Source organism: Phalacrocorax aristotelis, chromosome 12 (assembly GCF_949628215.1).
Source record: "Phalacrocorax aristotelis chromosome 12, bGulAri2.1, whole genome shotgun sequence".
Lineage (NCBI taxonomy): Eukaryota > Metazoa > Chordata > Aves > Suliformes > Phalacrocoracidae > Phalacrocorax > Phalacrocorax aristotelis.
Window position 1 is genome coordinate 16,304,424 of NC_134287.1, and position 9,045 is coordinate 16,313,468.

Genomic DNA, 9,045 nt, shown 5'->3' on the forward strand with positions numbered 1-9,045 from the left:
TTCAGCAATGACAAAGGAAAGCTGTTCCCCTCTGCAGCATACAGCACTGTCAAGATCAGTTTTATATTTATTTGCTGGCCTGAATGTAGTAGCAACACAGCAGAGACCTTCACTGTAAGCAGATAAAACAGACAAGACGTTAGAGAATTAAAATACTCATTTTTTCCTGATTAGAAAACAAGAGTGAGAACATCAAGGCTGTATCTCCTAAAGAATTCAGGTATTGCAATGCTGAGAGGTTGGGTCTGGAAGCATCAGGTCTCTCTACACAGGGACACGCTCTCCCTGCAGTAGTGCCCGTGCTCTCCACACCGCATGGATTAAGGAAGACCTGAACAGCTGAACTGTGGAGTCAGCATCTTAAGATTATACAAAGAAGCCTAAAAACAGGCACCTCCCTCAGACCACACAAGATGTCCTTCCTTGCAGGGGTTCTCCCTGTAGGTAGCAGTTGAACTTGGCACATCCTATCTGTGATAAGATGGACAGAAAGCCACCAGCCTCTCACCAGGGACTAGCTTTTCACCAAAGTAGTCAGTCAGCAGAGTAGTTAAAGATTTTAACTTGATTATTTCTATGAAATTTGGACTAGAGTCTGGAGGACACCTTTCTCACAGCTGAGGAAATATCCCACTGAGGCACCCAGTATCCCAGGGTTGACTGATCCTCCATAAAAGTGTCACGTCAGTTTGTATAAATTATTAAATTTCCACTGGATCAAAAAGAGAGTGCCTGTACTTAGGGGTTAATGCACAAGTTCATTCACAGCCTCCCTGTGAGGCAGTGTCAAAGTTTGAGTGGCTTTATACATACCCTCTGGCAAAAGCAGAGATTGCAACTGAGCAGTGTCTTTTAAAAGATCAGTAGCATCTTAACAGTGGGCTGTGGAATGGCACTGCATGTTTAAAAACCTGGTTTGGAGCACTTTTTCCAGGATCTCACAGTGAAATGGTGCCAGTGCTGGATATTGAACTATGATCTGCTGAGGAATGTCTATCCAGATTTTTGCAAACAAGGCTCAGGGACTCTCAGAAGATTTAATAGAGTGGACACGGCACCACACTAATGGAGCTGCACAGATCTGGGATTGGAGCTGGCTGGTTGCTAGCCAGCTTGGATTGAGGACAGGATGATCTTAGTCTGGCCTGCAAAAGACCATGGGAAAATATCCAGGGTCCCAATCCATACCTTAAAAACAAGATCAGACTGTCCTTTCAATGGGGTGGAAGTGGGGGAGAGAGTTTTTTCCTGATTGTTCTTTTTCCTTTGTGAGGGTGGATCTTATTATGAGCACAGCTGAATTTCTAGATGAAGAAAATTCTCCTCTGACAAGTTCTCCTTGATCTTTCTATCACAAACTGTGTATACACCCCTAATATATTCCTTGACTGCCACTTCCATGTTCCCTTGCTCTTCGATCAGAGATAAATAAACCAAAGACAGCATGATGCCTGTTATCTAAAAAGATTCAGGTAGAGCAAGTATCATAGCACAATCAGGGTACTTGAAAATTGTATTTTCCTGGAAAGGACTTTTACTTGCCTTCTTGGATCATACACAGAGGAAGTCCAAGGTCTAGAGGGAGAAAAGAACTCTTAGTAACAGAATGTTTGAACATTCATACAGGATTAATTACTTGTTTTATTTTTTCTTTAATTATAAATGATTGTACTGCTAGCAAAAAAAACCTAGAAAAAGACTCTGATCCATGCCAGGCACTTAGTACATGCAAATACTCTGCAAGTTTTTCCTATCTTGAAGAATTTCAGTGTAGACTACGAAGGCAAAGTGAACTGAACCGATCCATGTGCAGCTCCACTTACATAAAAAGACTACTTGCTTCGACAGAGCTGCACCCATTTATCCTCAGGATGAATTCACACTTTTTTTCTATTATTAGATGGACATACCTTTCTAATGGACTCTATGTGATCTAAGCACTTCCACTTATTTTTTCTAGAAGTAAAATTCTATGCCTATACGATGAATCACACTGCTGAGCAGTGCTCTAAATACCAACTGAGGTGCGTTAACATTTGCAATTCCATTATGCTAAATCTGAAATACTAGGCTATATAAAAGATTTCAAACAAAGCTTCTGTTCAGTCTTGGTACAGGAGATCTTTTGTCTGTGGCATATTGCACCAGCACATTAGTGCAATAAGGATTATACAGCTCTTGATACGTCATCAAAATGGATGAATTTCACAACAAATAAATACCACGGGAAGAATTGTGAATTTCTAACAATTATTCCCAAAAACCTATTGCAAGAAAAATTTGCATCCTAAATGTGATTACGGCTCATAAATTTCTAGTTAACATTTACTTATGACAATAATTAAGTCTATTTAAAATATTCAGTCTGGGACAAAGGCAAAATATGTAAGACCTAAGGGTTATGAGCAGGGGAAAATAGGCACTTATAACAGATTACTTATGAATCACAACAGTTGCTGCCAGGTTCTCACTGTATAAAAGTCAAATGTCAGGTTGTCTGTGCTTGGTTATGATTAACGTGAGATCAGGTTTTTGTAACCTGTGAGTCATACTTTCCATGGCCTTGGCCAACTTTCCTAACCTGTCTGTGCTCTTTTTGGGGAAAAAAGTAAGTGTATTTACCCTAATACTTGGGCCCTTGTGAGTCAGCAGTCCTAACTCTGAGCTGCGTGCATGGTCAGGGCGATAGAAACAAACAGCATTTGACTAAGGGGCAATGAGAGTAAAATTGCTACTCATGAAGTATTTTGTTCACATCTGCGCAAGCAGTACATGACCTGTCTACTCCAGAGGGAGCTCAGATACGACAAGCAGAGGTTACGCTATAGCTTTATTTTCCACATCGCATGACCATAGGGAGACATTTCCAGACGACATGCAGGATTGAGAACACATTCTCAATAGATTACACTAACTGATGAGCTGATCAGTTTGTATAATCCATGAATTTCCTCCTTTTGAACTAAGGATCTCGGTTGATGAAGGTGTGTACACTCCCAGCTGGCACCGAACGTGTATCACACATGGTGTCTTTGGTTATCCCAGCTCTTACCAGTCTGTCTACAGTGTTTGTCATGGTGACTGGTACACCTCCGGTAGCAGTCATCTTATGTGACAGTAACGAAAGGGACATGCCAGCTGTGATAAGCTCTCTCCAAACAATACAAACGCATTTCTGGGAAGGTCTTTGTTGTTGTTACAGCAGTAGTTGTGTTGAACTTCACAGAGCTCACATGCTGAAATATAAACAACATCCAGGCAGCCTGAGTGAGTTGTTTAGCACCAACCTGTACCTAAATAACAGCAAGACATGCACTCTCAACTTGTGTAAACCAAGCATCTGGTATTCAATAGACAGAAACTATCTCACTGTTGACATTAGTGGAGCTGGAAAGAGTTTCCACCAACTATTTGCTTTCCTTTATCTCTGGTCCTCCAGCCTGTTCTGCTCTCAATCCCTTTTCTAAGGTTTCTTTTTTTCCCCAGCTTCAATATACCTTTTCCTTGGGTCAAAGTAGGGTCTGAAGCCTGGGCATTTCGCAACACTCCCTTGTGGGTATTAGTTAAAAACTCCTCCACAATCAGTTCCACTTCATCTTACCCAAGACTGAGAGACAGCCAATATTCCAGAAACCTCAGAGCTAAGACCCAGATCTTTTGATGGAACCCATTAAGTCCACTGGGAATCACATTTTGAGGATCTGTAAATACCTGATAGAACCCTGGCAACATGCATCTGCTGGGACCAATGAACTTCAATGCAAAAGACAAGAGCTGAGGCACCTGCAAGGAAGTTAACAGGAAGCAGAGCTCTCTCTATACAGGCTGTGTCAGCATTTAAATGCTAGATTATGTTTAGCAGCACTAAACACAGCACTGGCTGCTTAATTTTCTCCACCTAACAGTTGCCTTCAGACTTTAAAGATTCATACACCCTTCCCCACTCAGCATTGAAAGAGGAGCTAATATCCATTCCCGTTATGGAATGCAGGTCCACATCTCCAGTCTGGTTTGTTTTCATACAAATTTTGTCCCCCTTATTTCTTCCAGTGTGACTAGTTTTGGAGTAAAGGCTCTTCTTGGTAGAGAGCAGCAGAATATCATCCCCAGAGATGAGTCTGTGGCTAAACCGTGCCACTTTCATGATGAAAGAATCTGGCATTATATTCCTAGAGCATGGGCTTTTAGAAAGAATTAGAAAATGTTAATTACATCAAATAATTTTATACTTCAAATCCATAATTATATTTAACAACAACCTCTAGCATTATCATCAGCTATCAAAATCAATGATGGTTCCCAATTCCAGCAGGAGTACTTTCAGACTGAGTATGGGGCCCTTGGGTACAGTGTGACCTGAGATAATGTCAGTGTAAGAGGCTTATTCCCCCCCTTACTCCTCTTCTGTAGGAACCTCACCCTTCCTTTTGCTCCCACCTCCATGACCATTCTGTCACCCCCCAATTAGCCCTTTAGAACTATTTGTGGAGTTGACTCTAAACTGGATCATTGAAAGGAACTGCTTTAAAAATATGACACCTTTTCCTTTAGGAAGAAGAGATTGGAAAGTAAGGAGCAACTGCTCAACCACCACACCATACCAGAGACGGGTAACCCAAAGTCACGACCCCAGTGGCAGATAGCCCAGTCCAGGGCTTGATATGGGACACAGATCTTTAAAAAGCCTGCTAAAGGTATGACATGAAACTGCAGCCCCGTTGGGCTTGGAAAAATGTGCTGTTGCTTGAAAAAGTGCACCCAAATCCCTTCTCTGAGCTGTTCTTTAAAAGTTAAAGTGACCTAAAGCAAAGCTTATTCTAATAAGCAATGTTTTAAAATAAACAATCAAAGAAAACATAGCAAGGGAAACAATTCTTAACAAAGAATATTCTGTGATGTCTGTATTTCTACAGGAAAGGCCCTTGGCACTGCCATGGTGAGAGTGGAGGACATTTTATAAACATATTTCTATAAAGAGAAAAGTATTCAAATTGGAAATGCCCATTTGGCTGACTCTCCCCCTTTGCAGCTTGTGTACTCCTTCAGCAGATAACAGAAGACAGCTCTTGCTAGCAGGCTGCTCTCAATGTTCTCTTCATTAACTCTGGGAAAATAAAAGCTCCATGCTACATTCTTTGATGGTAATTAGAAGCTGAATCATGCAATGCGTCAACCCTCCAACGTTCTTTGGGTGTTTACAATTTATACTAGTGTATTATACCTAGTTTTATTTAGGGTTGTCTTAGAAACGTATGCTATTACAGAGAATGTAGTTTGGGGAACAGATGACAATTTAATTGTGGAAGGGGTATTTTTTTTAAATTCTACAGAAGAAGAATCAATGTTAAAAAAATCATTTTAATGCCTCCAGTATGTTGGGAATCATTTCAGTTCACGAAAGAACGTGATGATTTTTTATCACAGATGCAGAAGACAGATGATTTTACATAGAATCATCACAGCCATTAGAGAAGATGCAGCTTATTTTCCTTTGTCTCCTTGAGCAGTTCTGGCAAATTCAGGGTGGAATTAATGGTATCTAACAGTAGGGGCCAACTAGCATTTCAGTATTAAGGAATATCCCACAAGGTCAGCAATGAATTATCTGCATAGAAAGCCTTAAAATACTATAAATACCATCTAGCTCTGAGATTCCACAGGCAGGTTTACACTTCACTCAATATCTACAGTTACTGTTTAGGGTATATGAATATATTGGCCGTTTCAGATAGGGTACCAGAAAGGATGAACAAAACTCCCTCTTTGACTATCAGAAAGTAGTTGGTTCTCCTTTGGGTAAGAATCCTTATTTCCACATCTTTTCCTCACATCACATGAGCTGCACTCAGTTACAGCACAAGTTGCTAAAGGCTAGTTTATTGAGACATAACATAAAAATAGAACAGGTCATTTCAGTCTGTGGTCACTTTATGTTGACCTGAAGTCAATCCATCGGTATGAGCCAAGCAGTCAGCAGACCTGGGAAACTCCAAGAGAAATGAATGTATTATTTAGGTTAGGATGATGATTCAATACCTGACACGCTTCTCTAGTTTGGAACTCAACCAACATCTTGGCATGACACCGTCTTTTCACTGCAAATAGCCTCCTCCTTCCTCAGATGGCATCCATCATATTTATGAACATAATCAAAGAACAAGCACGATAAGAATCATGCAAAACATGTAGAGCTCATTTTTATATATAAAAGCTGGCTGTTTACATTTCTTAGTGTCTGTTTAACTCATGTTATATTCCATGTCTGATTCTAAGCAAAGAAATAGAAAAACTCTCAACTCAGTTACACACAGTCCCAAGTGAACTGGGAATTCAAGACTGGATGATATAATAAACAGAGCTGGAGGCAGATCAAAGTAATGCAGGCATTTTTGAACAAGAAAGATGACAACTCAAATGGAATTAGGGCTTCCACTTGCTCTTGTGATGCTTGGCACACCTGCATTCAATATCCCAGGTTTTCTACCCTCTCAGCCGGACAGACAGTAATGCAGGACCCAATTCCCAATGGCTTTCAAAGAGGTTTAGGCACCTGCCTCACATTTGTTCAAGCCCTCTTTCCCCATGTTCTCTCCAGCTATGACAAACTGCATACAAACCAGGAGATTCCATTTGCCACTTCACTTCACCACACGTGAGTGTGCCCTCATGTAAATTACTCAACCTTTGTACTTCTTTTAGCCATCCCATTTGTGAAGTAAAAACCCCACCCTATTATTAATACATTTAATACTTTTAAAAATGCTTTGAGCTTACACTAGAGGTACATTATAAATAGATACAGATCTGCATTTCCAACATTCAAAAATGAGGAAAAATACTTGTTGGTGAATTAACTACATATGATCAATGCCAAATAAAAATCTACTCTGTTCTTGCTGAGGTCATTTAGTGCTCTACAGTTCTCATGAAGTAAATATTTTTGAAAGTGGGAATGCTCTGAGATTAAGCAATACATTAAATTTTTTGATCAAATGCCAGAAGCCATAGGTGAATAGGAAACAGACATCAGTAATTACAGTTCGTACTTCAGCTATTTCAAAACCCCTTGCTTCAATGAGCAAGTATTAACTGGACAGACACTCCTTCACAAATTAGAGGTTGCAAAGGCTTATTACACACCATATTTATCTTTGAAACTTGTCCAACAGAATTAAACTAAAAAAGTAATGATATGGATTATGGTTGCAGGCAAAAAACTATTAAAACTCTAACAACTCTATATGTGTTTTTATCTGTCAAACTGTCCCTGCAGCCACTCTGGTTTAGGAGCTCAGGAATGCAGTATTAATACTAGTACTTGTATTAATATGCTGTTGTCAAACTCCAAACTGGCTGTATTTTATCACAGGAGTTGATAAACAATGTTTCTTGATTGTGTAGCCTTGGAACGCAACAGAATTGCAAGAGCATGAGTTGGGACTATGCCCAGATGGGAGCATAAATGAAAGAGTATGATACCCACACAAGTGAGCAGCATACAACGAGGAACATCTACAATGCTTAGCGAAACAGTACCATCAGCCTGACATCGACCAAGCCTATCAAAAACCAAGAGCGATCTAACCACCTCGCTGTGTTATAGCACCTGAGTAATACACTTTGCTAAGAGGCAGCTCAAGACAGAACCCTTGTTCAAAGAACGATGGATAACTGAGAGGACATTCTCCTTTTCAAACTCAGTTTTTCTGTTTACTCTGGAGAACTGCACTTGGGAACCTACAAGACTTTTCCTCAAATGACTTCAGACTACTCCAGATATCCAAGAGAATACCATGGCTGTAGTTGGAAGAAATATGAAATTGTGGTGGAGAAAAAACTGGGGCAAATTTAGTGCATGCATTTAGGTTTGTCAAGGCTTCTGAGGGGTAGGAAGGAGCTTAGGTAAGGCTGCCTCTTAACTGTTGCCCAACCAGAGACATCAAACAAGCTCCTAATAAATATTTGGCTTCACAACAGATTTGCACTGAAATTAATAACTTAAGTACATACCTCTAGATACATAATTTCAGTCAGACGAGGAGATAGTGCAAACTCTTCGCTTGCTGAAAGAATTATTACATCTCAGATTTAGTTCAGTGCAAGATTATATATTTAAGTTGATTAAAAAGATTACAGCTAACTGAAACAAGCATTTGGATTGTTTTAACACTGTTAAAAGCCAGGAAAAGTTAAATCTCAGAAGGCAGTTTTACTTGTTTGGCCAAAATTCCCAGCACAGAGACAAACTACTTTAAACCCACCCACCCCCACCCCCCAAAAAACACTGAACCAAAACAAAAAGCATCAGGAATGCAAGATGACTCAGAATCTGATCAGCAGTTTAGGAAGCTGTTAACGGTACAGTTATGCGTTCATTTGTTTATTCTGTATTCAGATGATCTCTATAAAGCTGCATTAGGCTTTTGTATTTTCCCTGTTAATCGGGTTTTTTTGAACATGGTATAATTCTCGGAATTAACTAATATTCTAAGCAAATACTTTAGGTACATCAAAATACTTGAAATGATGTAATTTTTAAATTCATCGCACAAGTAACCCAATGCAAATATCCTGCATACTTCCTAAAAAGCTACATTAGTAATGGCCTAACATAAAACTAATTGGTTATTTTAAGTGAAAAATAGTACCGGTGGCTGGGTACGGACAGCTGTGACAAATACAATGTGGCAGTTCACAGACAACTGCTGTATTTTGAGGGTGTGTTTTTCTTTTAAAGCACACTTTCATATCAAACAGCTCTGATCCTTACAATTAGACCTTCGACTAACAAATATTCATACTATTAAGAGCAGCTATTACAAAAAAGCACACAGCATCTGTTTAATATATGCTTCTTCTAAATGTTTAATGGAATTTTGTGCTGAAAACATCAGCAGTATTATCAGCATCATTCTGCTTTTCAGTATATAACAAAGGTTAACTGTATCTAACGCTCATCTGCCAGCTGCTTAAAAAAACACCCCAGAAATTATGGGCAGAGTGCCTATGAATTTTGGGCAGGAACACTTGGAACTGAGAAAAAAA